Source organism: Grampus griseus (assembly GCF_964374135.1).
Source record: "Grampus griseus genome assembly, chromosome: 8".
Taxonomy (NCBI): Eukaryota; Metazoa; Chordata; class Mammalia; order Artiodactyla; family Delphinidae; genus Grampus; species Grampus griseus.
Window position 1 is genome coordinate 24,186,089 of NC_139002.1, and position 27,355 is coordinate 24,213,443.

The 27,355-nt window shown below is 36.7% G+C and overlaps 1 protein-coding gene and 1 pseudogene across 2 annotated transcripts in view; one reads left to right on the forward strand and one right to left on the reverse strand.

Moving 5' to 3' along the window:
• DDX10 (DEAD-box helicase 10) overlaps positions 1-27,355 on the reverse strand; it is a 292,509-nt gene that overhangs the window by 152,525 nt on the left and 112,629 nt on the right. The gene's annotated exons all lie outside the window — the stretch shown is intronic.
• Positions 1,606-6,565, forward strand: LOC309825610 (small ribosomal subunit protein uS5-like; annotated as a pseudogene). The gene is made up of 2 exons: positions 1,606-1,616; positions 5,823-6,565. The product of its transcript is annotated as a small ribosomal subunit protein uS5-like (transcript).

The window sequence follows — 27,355 nt, forward strand, 5'->3', positions numbered from 1 at the left end:
GTTTTAACTTACTATTGAATTCTGTATGAGGCAGTTACCAGAACACTAAATCAACTTATGCTAACTTCCAAGATCTTTATTCTCTATTACTGAGTCCAATTTAAATTAAGATTCTGTCAAAATGACAAAGATGAATAACAACAGTTGTCCCAAAAAGCATATTCACCTGGGAGGTGAAGGGGTAAAACACAAGTACACATTCAATTAGAACAGAAGGGATCTGTACTATAAAGGTTATGAGGAGTAAGGATAGTTCTGCCATCATAAAACAAAAAACATAAAAACAATGTCTTTATTGAAAATCAATAAACCCAAAACGAGCTCTTTGAAAGGTCAGTAAAATTGACAAGGAGAAAAGAGAGTAAACACAATTCACAATATCAAGAATGAAAGAGAGAATATCACTACAAATCATACAGACATTAAAAGACTAAGACAATATTACTAAGAATTCTATATCAACAAATTCAGTAACTTAAATGGAATGGACAAATTTCTTGAAAGATACAAACTACTGAAGGTCATCCAAGAAAAAAACAGATAAACTGAATAGCCCTATATTTATTAGAGAAAAAGAATTCGTAGTTTAAAAACCTACCCACAAAGAAAATTCGTAAGTCCAGATGGCTTCACTGGTGAGTTATACCAAACATGTAAGAAATAGATAACAATGCTGCATAAACTTGTGCAAAATACGGAAGAAGAAACAGGCTCCAAATCATTCTGTGAGTCAAGCATTACCGTAATACCCAAATTAGACCAAGGTATTACAAAAAAAGAAAACTAAAGACCAATGTTTCTCATAAACCCAGAACTAAAAATCCTTAACAGGATATTTGCAAATTGAATGAAGCAATATATAAAAAGAATCATGGTCATGAGAGATCTATTCCAGGAATGCAAAGCTGGTTTAACATTCAAAAATCAATACAAGTTCACCATATTAACAGACTAACATACCCCTGCCACCACCAAAGGAACCAAATGATTGTCTTAATGAAAGCAAAAAAGGTATTTGACAAAATTCGATATCCATTCATGATAAAAACTGGGAATAAAAGGAAAAGGAAATCCTTCAACTTGATAAATAATATCTATAAAAATCCTAGAGACGACATCCTACTTAATGCTGAGATACTGAATGTTTTATCTCTAAAATCAGAAAGAATGCTGTCATCACTTTTAGTCAACGTTGTACTAGAGTTCTTAGCCAATGCAACAAGGCAAGAAAAAGAAATAAAAGCAGATTGGTAAGAATGAAGAAACACTACCCTTATTCAAAGACTGCAAGACTTTCAATGTAAAAATTCCTAGGAAATCTACAAAAAGCTACTAAAAGTAATAAGTGAGTTAGCAAGGTCACAGGATATAAGGTCAATATACAAAAAGCATGTTTTATTTACATATAAAAGCAATACACATTGGAAATAGAAATTTTTTTAAATACCAATTATAACAGGACCAAAGAGAAATTTAGGGATGTGAGTCAACTGCAGCACACCTGGAATTAGCCCGAGTTGTTCTGCTAAAGTAAAAATGTACCTGTATGGTGCTGATCCCTGTCAAGACATGAAATGTATGGCTTGATAGTGTTGCTTTGTACTGATGGGTTTAAGGTAAGTTTCAGGGTAGTTTGTATCAGACTGTCAACAATGTTTATTGATAAGTGAGATTTGATGATTTGCATCTGGTCTTAGTGAAACACCACAGAGGGCTCTACCTTTGGGGCTGGTTATGAGAAAGACTATGCCGACATGACCAGCAGAGTATAAGGAGTACCAGCCTAGACTCCATTAGGGGCTACATGGTTCTGTGCACACATCAGTGGCACCTGATCTGAGAGAAAAAGTGTGTCCATATGATCAACAAAGAGGACAGTCAGGGGTCATGCCTAGCCCTTCTAAAGCTCTTGCAGTGAGGGAACCTCTGGCTGCAACACATATCCTTCATGTTCTAATCCTGTTGCTATACTGAATCCTTTCCCTGCAATAAATTTCTAATTCTGGACCCTTTGAGTGTTCTTTAGTAACTGAACCCTATCTGGAATGCCACCATTAGTGCAAAGAATAAATTTAACAAAACGTGTGCAAAACTTATACACTGAAAACTACTAAACACTGCTAAAAGAACTAAGTAAATGGATATGCAAAATGAGAAAAAATACTATTTTAAAGATGTTACTGTCAGTAAATTAATCAATATTCAATCCAATCCCCATTCTAGCAAACCTTTTCATAGTAATTAAAAGCTTATTATAAAATCTATATGGAAATGCAAAGAACCTGGAACAGTTAGAACATCTTTGAAAAAAGAACAAATGTTGGAAAACTTAACACTAATTGATTTCAAGGTTGACTATAAAGCTACAGTAATCAAGAGAGTATAATATTGGCACAAGGATAAACAGATAGTCAAGGGAACAGAACACATACTCTAGAAACAAACCCATATGAATATGGTCAACTGATTTTCAAGAAAGGTGCCAAGATATTTCAATGAGAAAAAGATGGTCTTTTTAACAAATGTTGTTGAAAATATACAAATGAACTTTGAAACTTCCCCCACACCATATGCAAAAATTAACTCAAAATGGGTCATACCCCTAGATGCAAGAGCTAAAAATATAAAGTTTCTAGAAGAAAACACAGAAGAAAAATCTTTGTGACCTTGTTTAGGCAAAGTTTTTGTTTGTTTGTTTGTTTGTTTTTTTAGATAAAACACAAAAGACATGAACCACAAAATAAAAAACTGATAAAATGTACTTTGACGAAAATTATAAACTTTGTGCTTCAAAGGACACCATCAAGAAAGTGAAAAGACAACCCACAGAACAGGAGGAAATATTTACAAACTATATATCTGATAGGAAACATATCCCAAATATATAAAAAATCTTAAAACTAAGTATTAAAGAGATAAACAATCCAATCTTTTTTTACATGGCAGAATGACTTGAATAGATACTTTATCAAATAAGATATAGAAATAGCAAACACACAAAGGATGTCAACACGACTAGTCATTAGGGCTATGCAAATTGAAACAGAAATAAGATGCCTTTACACCCATGAGAATGGCTGAACTTAAAAAAAAAAAAAGACAGCAAGAACTAGCAAAAACACAGGGCAACTAAAATTCTCATACATTGCTGGAAAAACTACTTTGGAAAACAGGCAGTTAAAAAAATTAAGCATGTACTACCATATAACCCAGCAATTCCACTCTTTACTAGTGAAAACTGAGGTCTACAAAAAGACTTATACTTGACTATTCATAACAGGTATATTTATAACAGCCAAAAACTAGCACAGAAACAAATTTTCCATTCTGCAAAAGGCAAAACTCTAATAATAGAAAGCAGATCAGCGGTTACCAGGGACTAAGGATAGTGACAGAAGACTGAATGCAAAGGTATACAAGAGAACTTTGTAAAGTGATGTAACTGTTCTATTTTGATTGTGTTACTGTGAAAAGACTGCAAAAATTTGTCAAAATTCATTGAATTGTATACTGAACATTATTGAAATTTATGTACCTTATACTTCATCAAAGCTGATTTTAAAAAGAAAAATCTAGTCACTTTAAATGCAAGTAACCTTTTTTTTTTTCCCCCCATGATTTTCCAATATAGGCAAACTTGGCAGAGATGGCTCAGTCCTGCTCCACAAAGGTCAGCTTGGGTGGCTTAACTGGGGGAAGGATCCACTTCTAAGATCACTCACAGGGCAGGAAGATGGTGGGAGCTGGAAGCTTAGCAAGGGCTGCAGGGAAGGTTTTGGCTGGGCTCTCACTCACATCATGGTGACTTCGGTTCCAATACTAAGTATCCCAAAGGTACAGGCAGAAGCCCTATCACTCTTTATGACCTAGTCTAGGTGGTCACATTAGTGTCTCTTCCACCACAGTCAGAAGCCTGCCCAGATTCTAGTGAAGGGACACAGACCCCACCTCTTCATGGGAGGAGTATCAACGTCACAGTATAAAGCAGAGTGTGTGAAATGGGAAATATTTTTATGACTATCTTGGAAAAGACAATCTAACACACTGAATTTTTATTCTGTAGATAAGTGGTAGATAGGGCAATGTAAAAACATGATCCAATCTAAATTTTAGGATGATAACTCCAGAAGCACTATTATGGATAGACTAAAACAGAGAGACTGAAAAACATGGGGAGCAAAGGGAAGGAGAGTGAGGACCTTTTAAGATGGTATTTCGGAGTCAAAAGCAAAGGAGACTCTCAAGTGGCAGAATGTCTGTCAGCAAGAAAGAAGAGAAAACATGCTTGCCAGAGATGCTATACGAATACAAGTGAAATGTCTTGGCTGGAAAATGGTAACGTCATTAAGCAACACAAAGTTTAGAAGGGATAATAACAAATTCTGTTCTGGCACATGTTGGCAGAGGTAGAATGCATCTGAAAATTAAAAAACAAGAGAGCCACAACAAAGAGCACACGTTATATAACCCATGAAGAAGAGACTCAATTCTGATTGATCAAGAGTCGACTACAATCCTTAGACAAGGCAACATAGATCATTACTTTATATTTACTTAAAAGATGGATATTTATCTAAACACCAAATGCCAGAAAGTATGCTTTAATACTCCTGCTTCCTTCCTAGCTGAAACATTTTCTTTGTAGTTCACTGGGTTAATAAAATGTCTATCTGAAGATTTGTCTCTAAGGCAAGGGGTAGGAACAATTTACATAGCTTTTTTAAGTGATAATAATGATCAAACATGAATTCAAAATATATTATTTGTTTTTTACACTTTAAATAAATCATCTGTAGCATGGCAGATAATATTGGCCTAATTCTTCTCCATTATTCCTTGCTAAAAGAACTCCTGTTTTCTTCAGCTATCAAATGGCCATATACTTCACAGTAGCTGGGATTATAATCCCCAGGGTTAACCTTATTTGGTGTAACTCTGTTCTGGGTCCTAGCAAGCTGCAGGATAGAATCATCTGGGAACTTTTAAATGGACTAATGACTGGACTTCCTCACTTCCCCACAGTGATTCTCATTAACTGGTCTGGAGTAACAGTGTCTTTTTAATCATTAGGGGACAAGTCTGAGGACAAAAGTCAACCCAATATTAACTAAGAGCAGAAAGATGAAAAGAACCTTGATTTTGAAAACTTTGTGGAATTAACTGACAATAGAACTGTCTTTCATCCAGGTTTCTCATTATGTAATTAACAATTCTTCTCATTTTTTAAGCCATTTCTGGTTGTGTTTCCTGTTTCTTTCAATGAAAAGTATCCTACAGGCTATGCCTGGCAATACAATTTTCAGGATAAAAAAGTTTAGCTTTATAAACAGGAAGCAGAACTCCAGTCATTCTGCTGACAAAGGACAAGCCAATTTTACAGGAGCCAGCAAAAAATGACGTCATTTTACTGAAAAGATCTTTTCAAAGCTTATAAAATACATCTAATTTTGAATATTTGAACAGATTGTGCCTGCTCAATTGCATCTTCAAATGACTAGAGCTTCTTCTTTGAAACTGAATGATACAGTAGTATAAAATATCAACTTGCACATATATTTTTCACGAGTATTTTAAGCGCTATCTCCCAGATATACCTATAATATTAGTCTGAAATGAATAAGGACATTCACAAAAACCAGAATGAAACAATACACAGATGACATTTCCTTCTTTGTTCTGCTCATCAGTTCAAACTACCTAAACACAGTAAAAAGCAACTGCTACCAAGCCTATGCTGCTGGTGTATACTCAACTTTGGCTCCGATTTAAGGTACAAGAGGAGAAAGCACCTGATTTGAAGAATTCTGCATTTCTTCTCCGAGAGAACACATAACAGTGGATCATGGGCAGGTGCTACGGAAAGGGCTCCGTGGAGGCATGGCAAAGGACAAGAAGTGGGTCCCTGTCACCAAACTGAGCTGCCTGGTCAAGGATATGAAGTAAAGTCCCTGGAGGAGATCTCTTTCTTCTCCTTGCCCTTTACAGAATCTGAGATCACTGACTTTTTTCAGGTATGTCCCTCAAGGTTTTGAAGATTATGCCCATGCAAAAGCAGACCTGTGCTGGCCAGTGGACCAGGTTTAAGGCATTTGTCACCACCGAGGTTTACTACAGACCTGCTGGTCTGGGTGTTAAGCACTCCATGGAGGTAGCCACTGCCATCCTCAGGGCTATCATCCAGGCCAGGCTCTTCATCACCCCGTGTGACGAGGCTACTGGGGACACAAGATCAGCAAGCCCTAACCGTCCCTTGCAAGGTGACTATCCGCTGTGGGTCTACGCAGGTGCTTCTCATCCTCACCCCCAGGGGCACTGGCATCATCTAGGCCCCTATACCCAAGAAGCTGCTGCAGACGGTACTGAGGATGGCTAGAATGCTCCCTGGCAACTCCACCAAAGTTGCTTTTGATGTCATCTCCAAACCTACAGCTGTATCCCTAAGCCTCTACAGAGACAGACCACTTTCACCAAGTCTCCCTATCAGGAATTCACTGACCATCTCAAAAAGACCCAAACTAGAATCTCCCTGCAGAGGACCCAGGCTCCAACTGTGGTCACCACATAGCTTTTATACCAGAAAAGTAAAGTGAATTAAACCTGTTTAAAAAAATAAAGGATTCTCTCCCTAAATTCACTTCTGAGTCAATTATTTAAACTTTTCTTCATTTCGTTCTCAAGGGAATGTGGACAGCTTGTCACTCCCAAAGCTCACCTCTCCCCCATACCCTGGATTGGATCCCTCCCACCCCTCCTGAACCTGCTGCTCTTCACTGTCCCCACTGTCTTCCATAAGGTGCAGGGCTCCTTGACTTAGGCCTTGAATTATTTTCACACCTCCCACTGCTTACACACAGTATAAGACTCTGCACCTTATATTCCTTGCCCTGCCAGCTACGGCCTCCACTCCCACCCATGCCTTTTACAGTCAACCTCAACTGTGGCCACTTATCTCTTCATTTATCAACCCACTTCAATATGGCTTCCACCTCCACTACTTGATTAAAATTGCTCTGGGAAAGGTCACCAATTATTGCCTCATTGCTAAAATTAATGACCCCTTTTGAGTCTTTGCAGTTCTTTCTTGATTATTTTTAAGCTTCCATTAAAGCCAAACTGTGTTAGGCACTAGATGTCCAAGACTGATTAAAACAGTCCCTATCTTAAAAAGCTCAGTCTAATGGGAGAAATAGTCACAGAGATGATTTTAATACCTGGTAAATAATTTCAATGACAGAAGCCTATACATGATAGACAGAAATCACAGGGAACAGGAGCTAGTAACAGTTTCAAAGAAGCAATGAACAATTGAAGTTTTACAGGTTTAACAGGAATTCATAATGTTGTAGACACTGAAAAAGGATATTTCAGGCAGAGTACATATGAGTGAAAAATAGAGAAATGACCTTAACTCAGGCCGCATCAGTGAGCAGGAAGGAAGGGATAGATCTAGGAGAAATTAATTAACCTGTCAGGCAAAATTTGATATCACTGATTATTCTTCCTTTCTTGATACTCTCTCTGGCTTTCCTCCCATCCCACTCTTCTGTGGGATTCTTTTTCTATTCCGAAGTGTCTGTCTCCATCTTCCTCACACTCTAAATGGTCTCAAGAAGATTTGATCCCAGCCTCGTACTGGGTGGTAGACACTGCAAACTGGGTCACTATAAAAAGTTTTCATTTGCAACTTTAATGATGTACTGATGAGAAAAAGAATATTCAGTTCTCTCCACAGGATTAGTCAAATTAATTGCTTTCATAAAAGTAATGTCCAAACAAACATGTACAAAAAATAGCAGTTATGAGGATAATATAGTGCATGAATAGTGGCCTCAAGTACACTACCATAGATTAATAAAATGTATAGAACAGAAGCAAGCAGAAAGTGATCCTGGGACAATGAAACTGCAGAATTTGTGGTTGAGAAATAATCTAACTAGAATTTAATTGCAGATGAGAAAAACTGATGATACAAATTTTAACCATATCCAGGTTTTTAAAAACAATTGCAGAATGAATTAATGGGAGAAGAATTCTAGGCTTGTTCTTTCTCTGAAGAATGTGGGTGAGTCCTCTACATCCAAATTCAAATCTGAAAATCTTCTGCAGAATTGCCTGTTAAGAATCATAATTCCTAAGCAGAAACCTAAGAAAAAAGATGGTTCCTAAGGTAACCAAGTCCCATATCCATACCATACATGATCCAGCGTATCAAAGTCATCACCTGAGCTTGCCAGAAATTAACTGGAAGAGCTGATGTGTTATATTTGTGCCCTAAGGCTGCAACCCTTTAAACAAATGGACTCCATGTTCCGCATTAGCTGAAGAAAGAAAATGCATCTTTGTGAAGGTCAAAGAAAATGCACCTTTGTGCATTTTCAAAAAGGAAATGCACCTTTGTGAAGGTCAAAGAGGAAAATGTGAGAATAATCTCTTCTGATGACTGTGCTCTTAACTCCCAATGGCCAATGGAAACAAAATCCTTATGACGTTACAGAAGCAACTTTTAAAAACTTCTGAAGAGATATTAAAAATAGAACAATCCAGTTGTCCTATTCATACTCTCTTGCTAATTTTATTTCTACCCCGAAAAAAAAAGTCTGAAAATTATTCATTCAAGAAAGGAAACAAACATTCGGGAGAGAGGATTCTTTGGTTTGCAACTTGAACTACACTTTTAGAACATCTAATAACTGCAGCTCAGTCTCTTCGCTTCCCTTTTAAAAGAAAGCCATTTTAATTACACATTGATAGAACCATTTTGGAAAACAAAGCAAAAACCCTCTTTCTTTTACCCTCTACGGGTAAGAAGAGAGAAGAGAAGGGGTCAATAGGAATAGTACCCTCTAGGGGTAAGAAGAGAAGAGAAGGGTCAGTAGGAATACAGTTAATCTCTTCATGCAGCTCAGTATCATAAATACCGTTTGGTATATATCACAAACAATAATGTTATGCAAAGTTTTTTTTTCTTCATTCAATCCAATTCCACTAAATGAGCTTATTTGTAAGTGGATCAGCTGTTACCACATTGTAAACTGCATTTAAAATTATTTTCTTTCCTCTTGAGAATTTCATTTAATAGGCTTATGTAAATTAAGTACCTGTATTTATTGCCCCATCCAAATAAAAAGAGAGCAAGTTGTCAATAACAAACATTCTGCAACAATATAACCCAGGCATCTACATTAATAAAATGCTTGAATGGAATGCTAAGACTATGTTATTTCAATGAGTTGTAATACAATAGCATCCATTGGGACACAGAGACAAGACAAGTATATTTATGGAGGATGTGGTAAACTAAGAAAATTACAAATCCAACCAGCACTTGATAAAGACATCCAATAAAAAGCTTTTCAGATTATTCAAATGACAGCTATACTGGAAACAAACCAGATAATATAGTCTGCCGGCCTGAACAAACATACTAGACCTAAACCGAAGCACAGAGGGAAAGAAAAATGCCCAGAAACCACCCCTCTAAGTCATCTCAAAAGATTTCCTTTTGATGCACAAACTAAGGAGAATAGGACAATTATATCTTTTGGAGACCTGATTCAGTACCAAATATGTATGCGGTAGTATTATAAAGTCTGTTCTTTCATCTTTAACTTCAGCTATGCTGTCCTGTGCTCTGCATTTTGTAGTTGTCCCTCCTTGTGTCATTAGTTACACAGAAGACCTATTAAAGAAAGCAATCCAACTGTAAATTGACATTTTACTATCAGAAAGCAAGATGGCAAAACACATCAATAGCTATCATCATAATCCTCATCTCTTCATCTACCATTAAGTATCCTCTCTTTTCCCAGTGCTTTCTATAAGCTATATAATTTAATGCTCAAACAACCACAAAGGACAGACTTTCTTAACTTTTCACATAAGATGAAAATAAGGCTGCAACAGGTTAAATTGCCACAGTCTCACAGCTAGTAAGTAGCATAGCAGAATGTGAACTCACATATCCCTCCAAAGGCTTTATTTCCTCTAATCTCTTTAACCTAGGAACTCTACCCCAAATTTATCCTAAGTAAATAAATAAACAAAACCAAAACACAGACTCATAAAAGATATTTTTGCTCTTTATAGCAAAAATCAGAAACAACCAAATAGCTAACATTAGGAGAATGCTAATTCAACAGAATGAAATATTGTATAACTAACATGAAGACCATATAAATAATGTTTAAAGAAAAGGAAACCCTGAAATTAATATGGAGAGTTTTAGCTCCGGCAATGGTAAAATAGTTTGTAACCTACTAGCACTCCCACAGATGGCAATTATAACCTCCACTCAAAATATGTAAAACAATTCTTTGAAGGCACTGGAGGGCAACCAAAATCAAGTAGGAACTGAACAGGATTACCAAGAAAGAAGGAAATCTTGCTGGGTGAAATCCCTGTTGTATTAGTTTTCAATTGCTACAAAACAAATTACCACAAACTTAGCCATTTAAAATAGCATGCATGGAGCCTGTGACCAAGATGGCGGAGTAGAAGGACGTGCTCTCACTCCCTCTTGTGAGAACACAAGAATCACAACTAGCTGCTGGACAATCATCAACTGGAAGACACTGGAACTCACTAAAAAGATACCCCACATCCAAAGACAAAGGAGAAGCCGCAATGAGAAGGTAGCAGGGGTGCAATCACAGTAAAATCAAATCCCATAACGGCTGGGTGGGTAACTCACAGACTGCAGAACACTTATACCACAGAAGTCGACCCACTGGAGTGAAGATTCTGAGCCCCACGTCAGGCCTCCCTACCTGGGGGTCCTGCAACAGGAGGAGGAATTCATAGAGAATCAGACTTTGAAGGCTAGCGGGGTTTGATTGCAGGACTTCGACAGGACTGGGGGAAACAGAGACTCCACCCTTGGAGGGCACACACAAAGTAGTGTGTGAATTGGGACACAGGGGAAGGAGCAGTGACAAAAGGGGAGACTGAACCAGACCTACTTGCTAGTGTTGGAGGGTCTCCTGCAAAGGCAGGGGGTGGCTATGGCTCACCGAGGGTACAAGGACACTGGCAGCAGAAGTTCTGGGAAGTACTCCTTGGCATGAGCCCTCCCAGAGTCTGCGATTAGCCCCAACAAACAGCCCAGGTAGGCTCCAGTGTTGGGTTGCCTCAGGACACACAACCAACAAGGAGAGAACACAGCCCCACCCATCAGCAGACAAGCGGATTAAAGTTTTACTAAGCTCTGCCAACCAGAGCAACAGCCAGCTCTACGCACCATCAGTCCCTCCCATCAGGACACTTGCACAAGCCTCTCAGATAGCCTCATCCACCAGAAAGCAGACAGCAGAAGCAAGAAGAACTACAATCCTACAGCCTGTGGAACAAAAACCACATTCACAGAAGGATAGACAAGATGAAAAGGCAGAGGGCTATGTACCAGATGAAGGAACAAGATAAAACCCCAGAAAAACAACTAAATGAAGTGGAGATAGGCAATCTTGCAGAAAAAGAATTCAGAATAATGATAGTGAAGATGATCCAGGACCTCGGAAAAAGATTGGAGGCAAAGATCAAGAACATGCAAGAAATGTTTAAAAACACCTAGAAGAATTAAAGAACTAACAAACAGAGATGAACAATAGAAGAACTGAAAAGAAAAATACACTAGAAGGAATCAATAGCAGAATAACAAAGGCAGAAGAACGGATAAGTGAACTGAAAGACAGAATGGTGGAATTCACTGCTGCGGAACAGAATAAAGAAAAAAGAATGAAAAGAAATGAAGACAGCCTAAGAGACCTCTGGGACAACATTAAATGCAACAATATTCGCATTATAGGGGTCCCAGAAGGAGAAGAGAGAGATAAAGGACCAGAGAAAATATTTTAAGAGATTATAGTTGAAAAATTCCCTAACATGGGAAAGGAAATAGCCACCCAACTCCAGGAAGCACAGTGTGTCCCATACAGGATAAACCCAAGGAGAAACATGCCGAGACACACAGTAATCAAACTGGCAAAAATTAAAGACAAAGAAAAATTACTGAAAGCATCAAGGGAAAAACGACAAATAACGTACACGGGAACTCCCATAAGGTTAACAGCTGATTTCTCAGCAGAAACTCTACAAGGCACAAGGGGGTGGCAAGACATACTTAAAGTGATGAGGGGAAGAACCTACAACCAAGATTACTCTACCAGCAAGGATCTCATTCAGATTCGATGGAGAAATCAAAAGCTTTACAGACAAGCAAAAGCTAAGAGAATTCAGCACCACCAAACCAACTATACAACAAATGCTAAAGGAACTTCTCTAAGTGAGAAACACAAGAGAAGAAAAGAACCTACAAATCCAAAACAATTAAGAAAATGGTCATAGGAACATACATATTGATAATTACCTTAAACGTGAATGGATTATATGCTCCAACCAAAAGACACAGGCTTGCTGAATGCATACAAAAACAAGACCCATATATATGCTGTCTACAAAAGACCCACTTCAGAACTAGGGATACATACAGACTGAAAGTGAGGGGATGGAAAAAGATATTCCATGCAAATGGAAATCAACAGAAAGCTGAACTAGCAATACTCATATCAGACAAAAGACACCTTAAAAAAAAGAATGTTACAAGAGACAAGGAAGGACACAACATAATGATCAAGGGATCAATCCAAGAAGAAGATATAACAATTATACATATATATGCACCCAACATAGGAGCACCTCAATACATGACACAACTGCTAACAACTATATAAGAGGAAATCAACAGTAACACAATAATAGTGGGGGACTTTAACACCTCACTTACACCAATGGACAGATCATCCAAAATGAAAATAAATAAGGAAACAGAAGCTTTAACTGACACATTAGACCAGATAGATTTAATTGATGTTTATAGGATATTCCATCCACAAACAAGAGAATACACTTTCTTCTCAAGTGATCATGGAACATTCTCCAGGATAGATCACATCTTGGGTCACAAATCAAGCCTCGGTAAATTTAAGAAAACTGAAATCCTATCAAGCATCTTTTCTGACCACAATGCTATGAGATTAGAAATGAATTACAGGGGAAAAAACGTAAAAAACACAAACACATGGAGGCTAAACAATACGTTACTAAATATCCAAGAGATCACTGAGGAAATCATAAAATACCTAGAGACAAATGACAATGAAAACACGATGACTCAAAACCTACGGGATGGAGCAAAAGCAGTTCTAAGAGGGAAGTTTATAGCTATACAAGCCTACCTCAAGAAAGAAGAAAAATCTCAAATAAATACTCTAACCTTACACCTAAAGGAACTAGAGAAAGAAGAAGAAACAAAACACAAAGTTAGTGGAAGGAAAGAAATCATAAAGATCAGAGCAGAAATAAATGAAATAGAAACAAAGAGAACAATAGCAAAGATCAATAAAACTAAAAGCTGGTTCTATGAGAAGATAAACAAAATTGATAAACCAGTAGGCAGACTCATCAAGAAAAAGATGGAGAGGACTCAAATCAATAAAATTATAAGTGAAAAAGGAAAAGTTACAACAGACACCGCAGAAATACAAAGCAACCTAACAGACTACTACAAGCAACCCTATGCCAATAAAATGGACAACCTGGAAGAAATGGACAAATTCTTAGAAAAGTATAACTTTCCAAGACTGAACCAGGAAGAAAGAGAAAATATGAACAGACCAATCACAAGTAATGAAATTGAAACTGTGATTAAAAATCTTCCAACAAACAAAAGCCCAGGACCAGATGGCTTCACATGTGAATTCTATCAAACATTTAGAGAAGAGCTAACACCAATCCTTCTCAAACTCTTCCACAAAACTGCAGAGGAAGGAACACTCCCAAACTCATTCTATGAGCCCACCATCACCCTGATACCAAAACCAGACAAAGATACTACAAAAAAAGAAAATTACAGACCAATACCACTCATGAATATAGATGCAAAAATCCTCAACAAAATACAAGCAAACAGAATCCAACAACTCATTAAAAGGATCATACACCATGATCAAGTGGGATTTATCCCAAGGATGCAAGGATTCTTCAATATACGCAAATCAATCAATGTGATACACCATATTAACAAACTGAAGAAGAAAAACCATATGATCATCTCAATAGATACAGAAAAAGCTTTTGACAAAATTCAACACCTATTTATGATAAAAACTCTCCAGAAAGTGGGCATAGAGGGAACCTACCTCAACATAATAAAGGCCATATATGACAAACCCACAGCACACATCATTCTCAATGGGAAAAACTGAAAGCATTTCCTCTAAGATCAGGAACAAGACAAGGATGTGCATGCTAACCAATATTATTCAACATAGTTTTGGAAGTCCTAGCCATGGCAATCAGAGAAGAAAAAGAAATAAAAGGAATACAAATTGGAAAAGAAAAAGTAACTGTCACTGTTGGCAGATGACATGATACTATACATAGAGAATCCTAAAGATGTCACCAGAAAACTACTAGAGCTAATCAATGAATTTGGTAAAGTTACAGGATACAAAATTAATACATAGAAATCTCTTGCATTCCTCTACACTAATGATGAAAAAATATGAAAGAGAAATTAAGGGAACACTCCCATTTACCATTGCAACCAAAAGAATAAAATACCTAGGAATAAACCTACCTAGGGAGACAAAAGACCTGTATGCAGAAAACCATAAGAAACTGATGAAAGAAGTTAAAGATAATACCAACAGTTGGAGAGATATACCATGTTCTTGGATCGGAAGAATCAATATTGTGAAAATTACTGTACTACCCAAAGCAATCTATATATTCAATGCACTCCCTATCAAATTACCAATGGCATTTTTTACAGAACTAGAACAAATCATCTTAAAATGTGTATGGAGACACAAAAGACCCCAAATAGCCAAAGCAGTCTTGAGGGAAAGAAATGGAGATGGAGGAATCAGACTCCCTGACTTCAGACTATACTACAAAGCTACAGTCATCAAGACAATATGGTACTGGCACAAAACAGAATCATGGATCAATAGAACAACATAGAAAGCCCAGAGATAAACCCATGCACCTATGGTCAACTAATCTATGACAAAGGAGGCAAGGATATACAATGGAGAAAAGTCAGTCTCTTCAATAAGTGGTGCTGGGAAAACTGGACAGCTACTTGTAAAAGAATGAAATTAGAACACTCCCTAACACCATACACAAAAATAAACTCCAAATGGATTAGAGACCTAAATGTAAGACCGGACACTATAAAACTCTTAGAGGTAAATACAGGAAGGACACTCTTTGGCATAAAACACAGCAAGGTCTTTTTTGATCCACCTCCTAGAGTAATGGAAATAAAAACAAAAATAAACAAATGGGACCTAAAGAAACTTAAAAGTTTTTGTACAGCAAAGGAAACCATAAACAAGATGAAAAGACAACCCTCAGAATGGGATAAAATATTTGCAAACGAATCAACAGACAAAGGTAAATCGCCAAAATATATAAACAGCTCATGCAGCTTAATATTAAAAAAACAAACAACCCAATCCAAAAATGGGCAGAAGACCTAAATAGACATTTCGCCAAAGAAGACATACAGATGGCCAAGAAGCACATGAAAAGCTGCTCAACATCACGAATTATTAGAGAAATGCAAATCAAAACTACAATGAGGTATCACCTCACACCAGTTAGAATGGGCATCATCAGAAAATCTACAAACAACAAATGCTGGAGAGGGTGTGGAGAAAAGGGAACCCTCTTGCATTGTTGGTGGGAATGTAAATTGATACAGCTACTATGGAGAACAGTATGGAGGTTCCTTAAAAAACTAAAAATAGAATTACCATATGATCCAGCAATCCCACTACTGGGCATATACCCAGAGAAAACCATAATTCAAAAAGACACATGCACCCCAATGTTCACTGCAGCACTATTTACAATAGCCAGGTCATGGAAACAACCTAAATGCCCGTTGACAGATGAATGGATAAAGAAGATGTGGTACATATATACAATGGAATATTACTCAGCCATAAAAAGGAACGAAATTGAGTCATCTGTTGAGACGTGGATGAATCTAGAGACTGTCATACAGAGTGAAGTAAGTTAGAGAAAAACAAATATCATATATTAACGCATATAAGTGGAACCTAGAAATATGGTGCAGATGAACTGGTTTGCGGGGCAGGGATTGAGGCACAGATGTAGAAAACAAACATATGGACACCAAGGGGGGAAAGCTGTGGTGGGGTGGGGGTGGGGGTGTGATGAACTGGGCGATTGACATTGACATGTATGCACTGATATGTATAAAACTGATGACTAATAAGAACCTGCTGTATAAAAAAACAAATAAAATTAAATTAAAAAGTAGCATCCATTATATAGTTCACAATTCAGCAAGTCAGAAATCTAGCCAGCATGACTAAGGTCTCTGTTTAGTCACAAGACTGAAATCAAGATGTTGGCTCAGCCAAGTTCTCACGTGGAACCTCTGGAGAAAAATCTGCTTCCAGGGTCACACAGTCCTCTGGCAGAATATAGTTCCTTGTGGTTATAGGACTGAGGTCCCTGTTTCCTTGATGGCTGTCAGCTAGGAATTTCTCTCAATTCCTTAAGACTGCCTTCTCATGTGGCCCCCATCATCTTTAAGCCAGCAATAGTGTGTCAAATCCTCCCTGTGCTTTGAATTTCTGAGTTCCTCTTCTGCCACCATGCAGAAAAAACTCTAATTTTAAAGGATCTCGTGTGAGTAGTGAGCGCACCCCCACAAGATAACCTCCCGATCTTAAGGTCAACTGTGCTGTATAACATATCATCACAGAGATGATGTCTCAACATATTCACAGGCACCAGGGATTAGTGTGTGGAATCTTGAGGGGCCATTTTTAGCATTCTCCCTACCATACGCACTTATATGGCTTTTTCTCTGAGGAGACTCCCAGTCCTCTCAGTATGGACTGCTAACACTAAAGCAGAAAGCCACTATCTATTACTCTGAAGAGTCAGAACATATACCTCAGGCCCACAGAATCTAGAAATTAAGAAGAGAAATCCCAAAGCAGAGGGAGTCACAGAGATAGCTCATATATCTATGTATAATTCTTCTAAGAACCTTGGTTAACAGCTGAAATGCACATGTAAGTGACAAAACTCCTAGAAACTTAAGGAGAAACAATAGCTGGAAGACAGAAAGAGCTGAGTAGAGATCCAGCTGCTGTTCACTGAAAAAGACAAAATTTGGAGTCTTAGTCCCACCAAATTAGATAAGTTTGGTATATACCTTGATCTTTCCACTGAAACTCCAGAAAGGATCCAGGACTAAGGAATGTGCCCCAAAACTAAGGATGAAACCAAAACAGAACTTCCTTAAAAAGGCCAAACATGAAGTCTCCACAAGTTCAAGGGGGTCTGTCAAAAACTTAACCACCTAGTAGAACAAAACACCCTTCAGAAGAAGATAACAAAATTCAGAGCTTCTACAACACAGCATCTGGAATGTACAATAATATACAATTTTTTTAAAAATTAGACATGAAAAAAATAGAAAAATGTGGCTCACAGTCAAGAGAAAAAACAATCAATAGAGACAAATCCACAAATGATCCAGATACTGGAATTAATAAATAAGAATTTTCTATAACAAATATATAAAAGAGTCTACATAAAAAGGTAGACTTAATGGGTAAAAAATAGATATTTCAATAGAGAATGAAATAATCAAAAAAAATCAAATGGAAAAGCAGAAATCCCAGATTTTGAAAACCAAATGTATAAAATAAAAACTTTATCAGATAGAACTGACAGAGAATTGGACACAATAGCAAAAAGAATCAATGGCTCTTAAGACAGGTAGACTGAAATTATCCAAAAACAACTTAGATTAAATTGACAAGTAACCAGAAAACAAAACCAATTAAAACTAATACAAGAACAAAAACATCTGAATATCCCTATATCTACTAAAGAAACTAAATTCAGAATTTAAAATTTTCCCACAAAAATTTTCCAAGCACTGCTGGCTTCACTGGTGAATTCTATCAATCATTTAAGGATAAAATAATAACAACCTTAAAATCATCAAACTTCTCTCATGAGGCTAACATAACCCTGATACCAACACCTGCTAAAGACATTATAAAACAAAATTAAAGACCGATATTACTCATGAACATTGATGTAAAAATTCTTTAAAAATATTAGCAAACTTAACCAAGCAATATATAAAAAGGAGAGTACACAATGACCAATTTGGGTCTAGCCCAGAAATGCAAAATCCATTAATGTAATTCACCACATTAACTGAATCAGGAACAAAAACTGTATATTATCTTAATAGAAATAAAAAATACGCATGACTAAATTATGCCCATTCATAATTTTAAAAAGAAAAGCACTCAGAAAACTAGGAAGAGAAGAGAACTTTATCAATTTGATGAAAGACAGCTATGATGTAGGTAACCAGACATTTGGTTAACTTCCTAGCTCTATCTCCTTTATGAGGTATCTCCTACCTGATAAATTAGTATGTCCACGATCTTTATGCTTACAGTAAAAATGATCCCTGTTGGTAGTCTGCATCTGGACTAAGAGAACTACTAATAATCTGACAGGAAGTATAAATTCAAGCTTCTTTGTAATGGATATGTCCTTTGCAAGGACCATGTAAAAGATACCTATGGCGTTACAAAAAGACAGCAGCTCCCGAGGGGCATGAAACTCCTAACCTAGTATGGCTCCCCCAACCACTTAATGGGGATCTTGTTTTCTTGCACCTGAAATCTCACCTAGGATGGGGAGCAGTGGAGGGGACTGAGTTCCAAGATTAACAGACACCTGAAGCCCAGTATGGCAATCACAGTTTTACTTCCCTTTCCGATATTTAGATGAACCCAAGACAAACTTTGGAGAGGCAAAATGGAATAAACAATCTACACTCTACATCTATTTAATGGTGAAATATTAAATGCATTTGCCCAAAATCAGGGAAAAGGCAAGAATGTCTGCTCTCACCACTTCTGTTTAATATTATATTGGAAGTCCTAGCCATTGCAGTAGGCAGGAAAAATGAATAAAAGCACAGTAATTGAAAAGTAAAAATTAAAATTTCTATTCTTAGAAGACAGAATTGTTTATGCAGAAAATCCTAAAGAATGTACCAAAAAAGAAACCTTAATAGAAATAACAGTAAATTTACCAATTTTACAGGATACAAAATCAAAGCACCAACTGTATTCTAGTTTGCTGTACTAGCAACAGTATAAATTTTTTTTCAAATAACAGTTACATGTTATCAAAAAAATCACAAAATACTTAAAAAGAAATTTACAATAGGGGAAGCATTGTAAGGAAGGATTTTCAGGGTGGTGAAAATATTCTGTATGATACTATAAAGGTGGATGAATGTCATTACACATTGGTCCAGACCCATAGAACGTACAACACCCAAAGTATAGCCTAATGTAAAGTGTGTCCTTTGGGCAATTACTATGTGTCAATTTAGGCATCAATTTTAACAAATATATCCACCTGGGGTAGTCTACCCATGTGGGGGATAAGGGGATATATAGGAAATCTTTGTACCTTCCTCTCAATTTTGTCGTGAACCTAAAACTACTCTAAAAAAATAAAGTCTTAAAAACAAATCATAAAAAACTTTAAAAGAAACACAAAACTCTTTGAGAACTGTAACAGAAAATTCTAAAACAACGATGTCAGCAATTAAAGCTCTAAAGAAACAAATGGAGAGAGAATTCATGTTTGTGAATTGGAAGATTCAGTATTATTAATATTAATATATCAATTCTCCTCAAACTGATCAATGCCATCATCATTAAAATTCTAACATGTTTATAATAGAAACTAATAGGCATATTCTAAACTTTATATGGAAATTCAAAAGACTTAGAATAGGCAAAATAATATTGAAGAAAAATAAAATTGAAGAGCTTACATCATACCTGTTTCCATGACTTACTATAAAACTACAGTAATTAAGGCAGTGTGATATTGGCAATAAGCATAGATACAGATTAAACAGAGAAGAATAGAAAGTTCAACAATGGACCCACAAAATAGATCAACTGAGTTTAGGCAGAAGACAAAGTAATTTATTGGGGAAAGAATAGTCTTTTGAAGAAATGGTCTGTAAGATCTGAAAATCCATAAGGAAATAAATATATATTGATCCCCACCTCATACCATATATTTTAAAAATCCATTCCAATAGAATATAAAACCTAAAACTATAAGCTTCTAGACCAGGGGTCCCCAACCCCCAGGCCGCGGACTGCTACCAGTCCACAGCCTGTCAGGAACCGGGCTGCACAGCAGGAGATGAGCAGCCAGCAAGCAAAGCTTCATCTGCCATTCCACATCACTCGCATTACTGCCTGAACCACCACCACCACAGCTCCACCAGTCCGTAGAAAAATTGTCTTCAAACGAAACCGGTCCCTGGTGCCAAAAAGGTTGGGAACTGCTGCTCTAGATGATAACCAAGAAGAGTATCTTTGTGATATCTTCGTATAAGCAAAGCCTTCATAGGGCACAGAAAGCACTAGCCAAAAAAAGAAATAAAAGTAATAAACTAGACTCAAGTTTAAATTTTCTGTACTTCGAAAGATACCATTAAGAAAGTAAAAGGAAAGCTACAGACCAAGAGAAAATATATGCAAGAGGTATGTCTGGAAAAGGATTTTGAACAAGATTATGTAAACAATCCAGTTTTTCCATTGGACACGAACTGAAGAGAAACTTTTGCAAAAGGTATAGAACACTTAGGTTGATTTCCATGTCTTTGGCTATTGTAAATAATGCTGCAGTAAACATCACAGTACAGATATCTCTTCAAGGTAGTATTTCATTTCCTTCAGATACATACCAAGAAGTGGAATTGCTGGATCACATGGTAGTTCTAATTTTAAATTTTTGAGGAACCTCCACATTGTACTCCATGGTGGTTATACCAATTTATAATACATTCCCACCAACAGTGCACAAGGGTTTTCTTTTCTCCATATCCTCACCAGCATGTTATCTCTTATCTTTTTAATAACAGCCATTCTAACAGATTTGAGATATCTTACAGCACTTCTGGTTTGCATGTTCCTAATGATTAGTGATATTGAGCACATTTTCATGTACATATTGGCCATTTGTATGCCTTCTTTGGGAAAGTCTATTCAAGTCTTCTGCCCATTTGTATGTCTTCTTTGAAAAAAAATGTCTATTCAAGTCTCTGCCCACTTTTTGAATCAAATTGTTTGACTTTTTGCTATTTAACTGTATGAGTTCCTTCAATATCTTAGATGTTATAATTCCTTATCAGATATGTGGTTTGCAAATATTTTCTCCCATTCCATAAGCTACCTTTACATTTGTTGTTGGTTTTGTTGTTGCTTGTTTGTTTGTTTTGCTGTGCAGAAGCTTTTCTGTTTAATGTAATCACACCTGTGTATTTTTGATTTTTTTTGCCTGTGTTGTCATGCCATAACCTATGTTTTCTTCTAGGAGTTTTATGGTTTCAAGTCTTAAATTTAAATCTTTAATCCATTTCAAGTTAATTTTTGCAAGTGGTGTAAGTTAGGGGCCCAGTTTCATTCTTTTGCATGTGGATATCCAGTTTTCCTAGCACCATTTATTGAAGAGACTACACTTCCCCCACTGAGTATTTTTGGCTCCCTTGTCAAATATTAGTTAACCAACTATGCACAGGTTTACTTCTGGGCTCTCAATTCTTTTCCACTGATCCATGTACCTGTTTTATGACAGCACCATACTGTTTTATTATAGCTTTGTGATATAGTTTAAACCAGGAAATATGTGTACAATGGAATATTATTCAGCCATAAAAAAGGAAATCCTGCCATTTGTGACAACATGGATGAACTTTGAGGGTATTATGTGAGAGTGAAATAAGTCAGGCAGAGAAATACAAAACAAAAAACTGTATGATCTTATTTATATGTGGCATCTAAAAGAGTCAAACTCATAGAAGCAGTAGATTGGTGGTTGCCAGGGTTGGGGAATGGAATATGGGTGATGGTAATCAAACTTCAAATTCTAAGAGAAATAAGTTCTGGGGATCTAACATAAAGCATGGTGACTATAGTTAAGTGCTGTATTATATACTTCAAAGTTGCTAAAAGGATAGGTCTTAAATGTTCTTGTCAAAAAAAAAAAAGGTAACCATGTGAGATGATGAACGTGTTCACTAACCTTATTGTGGTAATCATTTCACAGTCTATACATATACCAAAGCATCACATTATATACCTTAAACTTATGTTTATATACTTAAACTTAAATGTTATGTCAATTATCTCAAAACTGGAAAAAGAAAGATATAGGAATGGTCAAAAGCACAAGAAAAAATGCTTAACATCACTATCTAATAAAGGAAATGCAAATTAAAACCACAAATAGGATACCACTAGAATAACTAAAATTAAGACTAATAATAACAAATTTTTCAGAGTACATGTAACAAATGGAAACTGTCATCTATGCTGATCTACAATAACACAACTACTTTGGAATATTTTTCGGCAATTTTGCTTAAAGCAGGAATTCTCAACCTCAGCATTATAGATATTGTGTACCAAATAATTCTTTGCATGCAGAGCTATCTTGTACCTTGTATGTTGTTTAGCAGTATCTTTAACCTCTATCCAACCCTCACTCAGTCGTGATTATCAAAAATGTTTCTAGACACTGCCAAATGTCCCCCAAGGTGGAAAAATCATCCATAGTTGAGAATCACTCCTTTATTAAACATACAACTACTCAGCAATTTCATTCCTGGGCATTTACCCAACAGATATGAACACGAATGTACTTAAAAGATTTGTACATGATTGATCACAACAATTTTATTCATACTAGCCAAGAAGCAGAAATAACCCAAATGTCCATCAGCAAGTGAACAGATAAACAAATTGTATTACATTCATACAATGGAATACAACTCAGCATTGAAAATGAAATAACTACTCACCCATCCAACAATGAAAGAATTTTCAAAACATATGTTAAACAAAAGAAACCAAACATAAGAGAGTATACACTGTATAATTATGTTTATTGTTAAGTCCTACAATGGACAAAGATAATAAGCTAGTTGAATGAATAGTAGTAGTTGTATTAGAGGAGGGCAGGGGGCTGGAAAGGGCATAGGGAACTTGCTTAAAATCTGTGCCTGTATTGCATATAAATTATACCTCTAAAAATGTAAAATTAAAAAATGTACGATACTGCACTAAAACTGTAAGTATGCAGATTTATGTTGACAAAATGACAAAAAGAAAATATAAGTACATTTAAAATCATGTCAATTTTTTTGATCTCACAGTTATACACTTATATTTTAAACATTATTTGGGCAGGGAAATTTTAAAAAGCCAATTCATTGCTTGGGACCAGCCTGCTACATAAGCAAACCAAGATCATTAAACATTGTTTTGAGATGTTGAATTTAACTGGAGAATGCTTGAGTTTCCACAATTCGACCCAGATACCAAGGCTTAGCACTCATTTCCCCTTTTTACTCTTTTCAATTAGCTAGTCATCAATTCCTAAATTACACAGTACCTCACTCATTTTTTTGGTTCATACATTCATTCAATTGGCAAATGAATTGTATGTTTCCCCGTGAAGGTCAAAGTCTTCATATCATCCATCTGCCAGTGTAACCTGACACATTTAAAAATTGGTATGCATAGCAAAACCAATTTAAGATTAATATTTTTCATTCCCATTTAATTTCCCATGACAACTCACCCTCATATTCACAATGTTTCCTTCATTTCACTAATGAGCTAAAGACAGCTTTCATATTTATTTCACTTCTTTCTGAACTGGACACATTTGGCAATACCAACCATTTAAATGAGCCAACATCCAATTCTGAATAGGTTCTGAAAACATTTCACTGTGATCTATTTCACTTATAAAACTACACGGTACTGAGTTCTTTCACTACAAGCAAACAAGTGAGAAAAGTTGTAACAAATTACCAAGGGTTAATAGTGCCAGACATGTAGTCATATAAACGGATGTGCCTTCTACCCTAGCAAGTGAGATTCGGCTCAGAGCAGGCAGAAATCTCTAAACAGTGAGCAACGTGTGGTTTTCACTGGAGAGGAGAAGGTCCAAACCAAAATCCTTTCTCAAAGCATACCAGGAACAGTATGAAACAGCTTATTTAATATGCCTATATTTTTCTGTAATACAAACTACAAACACGAAAGATCACAAGTCTTCTTGGCTGGGGGAACAGAAGAGTGTAAAGGGGCGTGGGTTTGGGGGCAGTGGAGAAGAATGTGAAATGATATTTTCTAGCGTAAACAGGCACAGGTTCCAGGAATTAAAGAAAAAAGTAATGTCCTAGGTATAATGCAAGATTTGGTAGTAAATCAAGGCTGAGATTTCCAGTACAGGCAATGGAATGAGTGGACCCTTTCTCTTCCCTCCAGAAAAGAATTAATTAAAAAGCATACAAGAAATAAGTATAAACCCCCACCGACCAACAGAAAGAGAGAGAAGATAATAGCAGACAGCAGATATTAACAAAATTTTATATTATGTTAAGTGGATGAAGGATGGTAAATAACTCAGCAGTGTGAAGAAAGATGTGAACTAAGTGCCTGCACAGGGCAATGCCCACAACATGCTAGACTAGTCACACTGCTAACAAATGACTCTCACCTCACCACATGCAATAAACTAAGGCAAATCTACTCCCACACTATAAACTGAATTACAGCATCAGTTCCTACCAAACACATTTCCTACTAGACATAAGTAAGACAACACCCTGGATTCTCCTTCTGGTTGTCAGCTAGTCCCAAGCCAATGAAAAAAACTAGTATTACTAAGTACTTACACAGGCTCTCCTTATTGCTTACAGAGGCATAGTCTGTTTTTGCTGTGGTAGTTTTTCATGAGAACACCTTTAATCCATTCACCAACTAAGAGATTGCATCTGTGCTACCTTGTAGCTTTGGTACTTTCCCCAACCCAGCATTCTCTTTGTGTCTGGGGACAAGTACTTTCTTCCTTGTCTAATTCAAGCAAAATAGCTTCCTTTATGTTTCTCCACGCCCAATGCTCACACTCCCAACTAACAGTTTCAGGGCTGGGTCTCCCTTCTCAGCGCTATAGCTGAGAAGGGGCACCTTCTCAGCTATACCTTCATTTAATTGTTTCAAAACAATTAAATGAGAATATAATATGATTTTTAAACATTAGTAAGCTTAAAATTCCTTTTTATAGGCAACTCTAAAATATAAATGAATTACCCTTACTGTACTTTGTCCTCCTCAGTTTGGCTATAAACAAGCTAACGCCAAACCTTTAATATCTATGGAAATCAATATTTGTAATTCTGCAATGATGAAACCAGATTCTGGGAAAAGGCTGAGAAACAGCTAGACAATGAAGTGAAAGGTACATCTGAGTGTGTGTCTGTGAGCACACATGTGCTCACAAGTTAGGAACCATGGAGAGGAGAGAGGAAAGGCTCAAAGAACTCCTAGTATAATTTGGTAGAAGAATAAATCATAAGTTTTTTTCAAAAATTTTAATTGTTCCAAAAGAACTATGTATGTAAAGAATGCAGGTAGAAAAGGAGACCTCATCAAAAGACAAGACGCCCAACAAAAAGTGTTGCTGCCTTGATAGGTATTTCTCTGCAAGGAACAGCCAGTTAGTGGGCAGAAGAGAAAGTTGAGGTTGAGTTGGGTTTCTGTCACAAGTAAAAGATCTACTTTCTAGGGAGATAAATCATTCCTGCCTGCACATTTACATTAGTACTATAAGGTTCATAATACTCAACAAGTTATGATTCAACAGAACTATTATGAGTCAAGACACTATGCTACAGTTTACATCAGAGTTGTCAGTGAAAAAGAATACAGTGGCTGCAATATCCTGTGCCCTAACAAAGAAAGTCTCAAAAAAGAAAGTTCTTCATTTTCAATCTGGGTTCTGAAATTGGGTCAGGTTTCCTTAGCCTGTAGTTCTCCAAGTGTGGTCCACAGACACACACCCTCACCGATACCCTTTCAGGAAGTCTGCAAGGTCAAATCTGTCTTCATAATAATCCTATGTTTCACCATATTGACATTTTCAGTTGTGATACAAGACCAAAAAAAATGCCAGTGCATTAGCACCAATCAAGGGTTTGGCAACAAACGTAACTAGCATCATTGTATTTTCCACCCCCACATACTCCCTGTAATAGATGTCAGTTTCACTTGCAAATGCCCTTTCAAACTAGTAAAAATAACTGATTTCATTACATCTCAACCCTTAAGTACAAGTGCACCGGTTTCCTGAGGCTGCCATAACAAATAACCACAAATCGCTATTTGGTGGCTTAAAATAGACATTTATTCTCCTGGCGTTCTAGAGGCCAGAAGTCCAAAATCAAATGTCAGCAAAGCCACACTCCCTCCAGAGATTCTTGGGGAGAATTCATTCCTTGCCTCTTCCAATTTCTTCTAGCTCCAGGTGTTCCCTGGCTTGTAGCCACATTAATCTCTGTCTCTGATCACACATTGCCTCCTTCTCTTCTCCAAATGTGTCTTCTCTTCTGTCAGTGTCTCTCTTCCAAATGGACACTTATCATTGGATTTAGGTCCCACTTGCATAACCCAAAATGATCTCAAGATTTTTAACTTAATTATATCTGCTAAGACCCTTTTTCTGATTCAAGTAACATTCACAGATTCTGGGAGTTAGAATATGGACATATCTTTTGAGGGGCCTTTATTCAGCCCCTTAACAACAAGTTGTTTTAATACTCTGCATGACCAAATGGAAAGTGTGCATAAAGCACTTCTACTGCATAGTGAAATACAATGGTTATCTCGAGGAAAAGCACTTGTGAGACTGTATAAGCTGCAAACCGAACTAGACACTTTCTGTATGCAAATAATTATTACTTGAAAGAACAACTAACAAACTACAAAAGCAGCCCTAAAAGATAGAAACGTGTCTGGTACTATCAGTGGAGACTTGATGTGATTAAGCTCTGACCCTCACAGCTAAGTCTTGATGTTCTACAGCTAAACATAAACTGAACACCAGCAACAGATAAGGCCACTCTGACCATGATGGATCAAAACAAAAACATGAACATCATCCAAACCACAAAATGACTAAACATCCCCCTTTCCTGGCTAGTAAGTGACTGCTGCTTCTTTACCAATTAAACCTTTAGCTTGCATTTACTCCTGCCTCCTTAAATATGAGATTTAAGATATCCAATTACAGAATCATCCCCATATCCCCACAGCATCTAACCCAGAGAAAAACCACCTTCTTTTAACTGTCTCATGAATCATCTAACACAAGCTCAAGTCCTATAATAAATCCT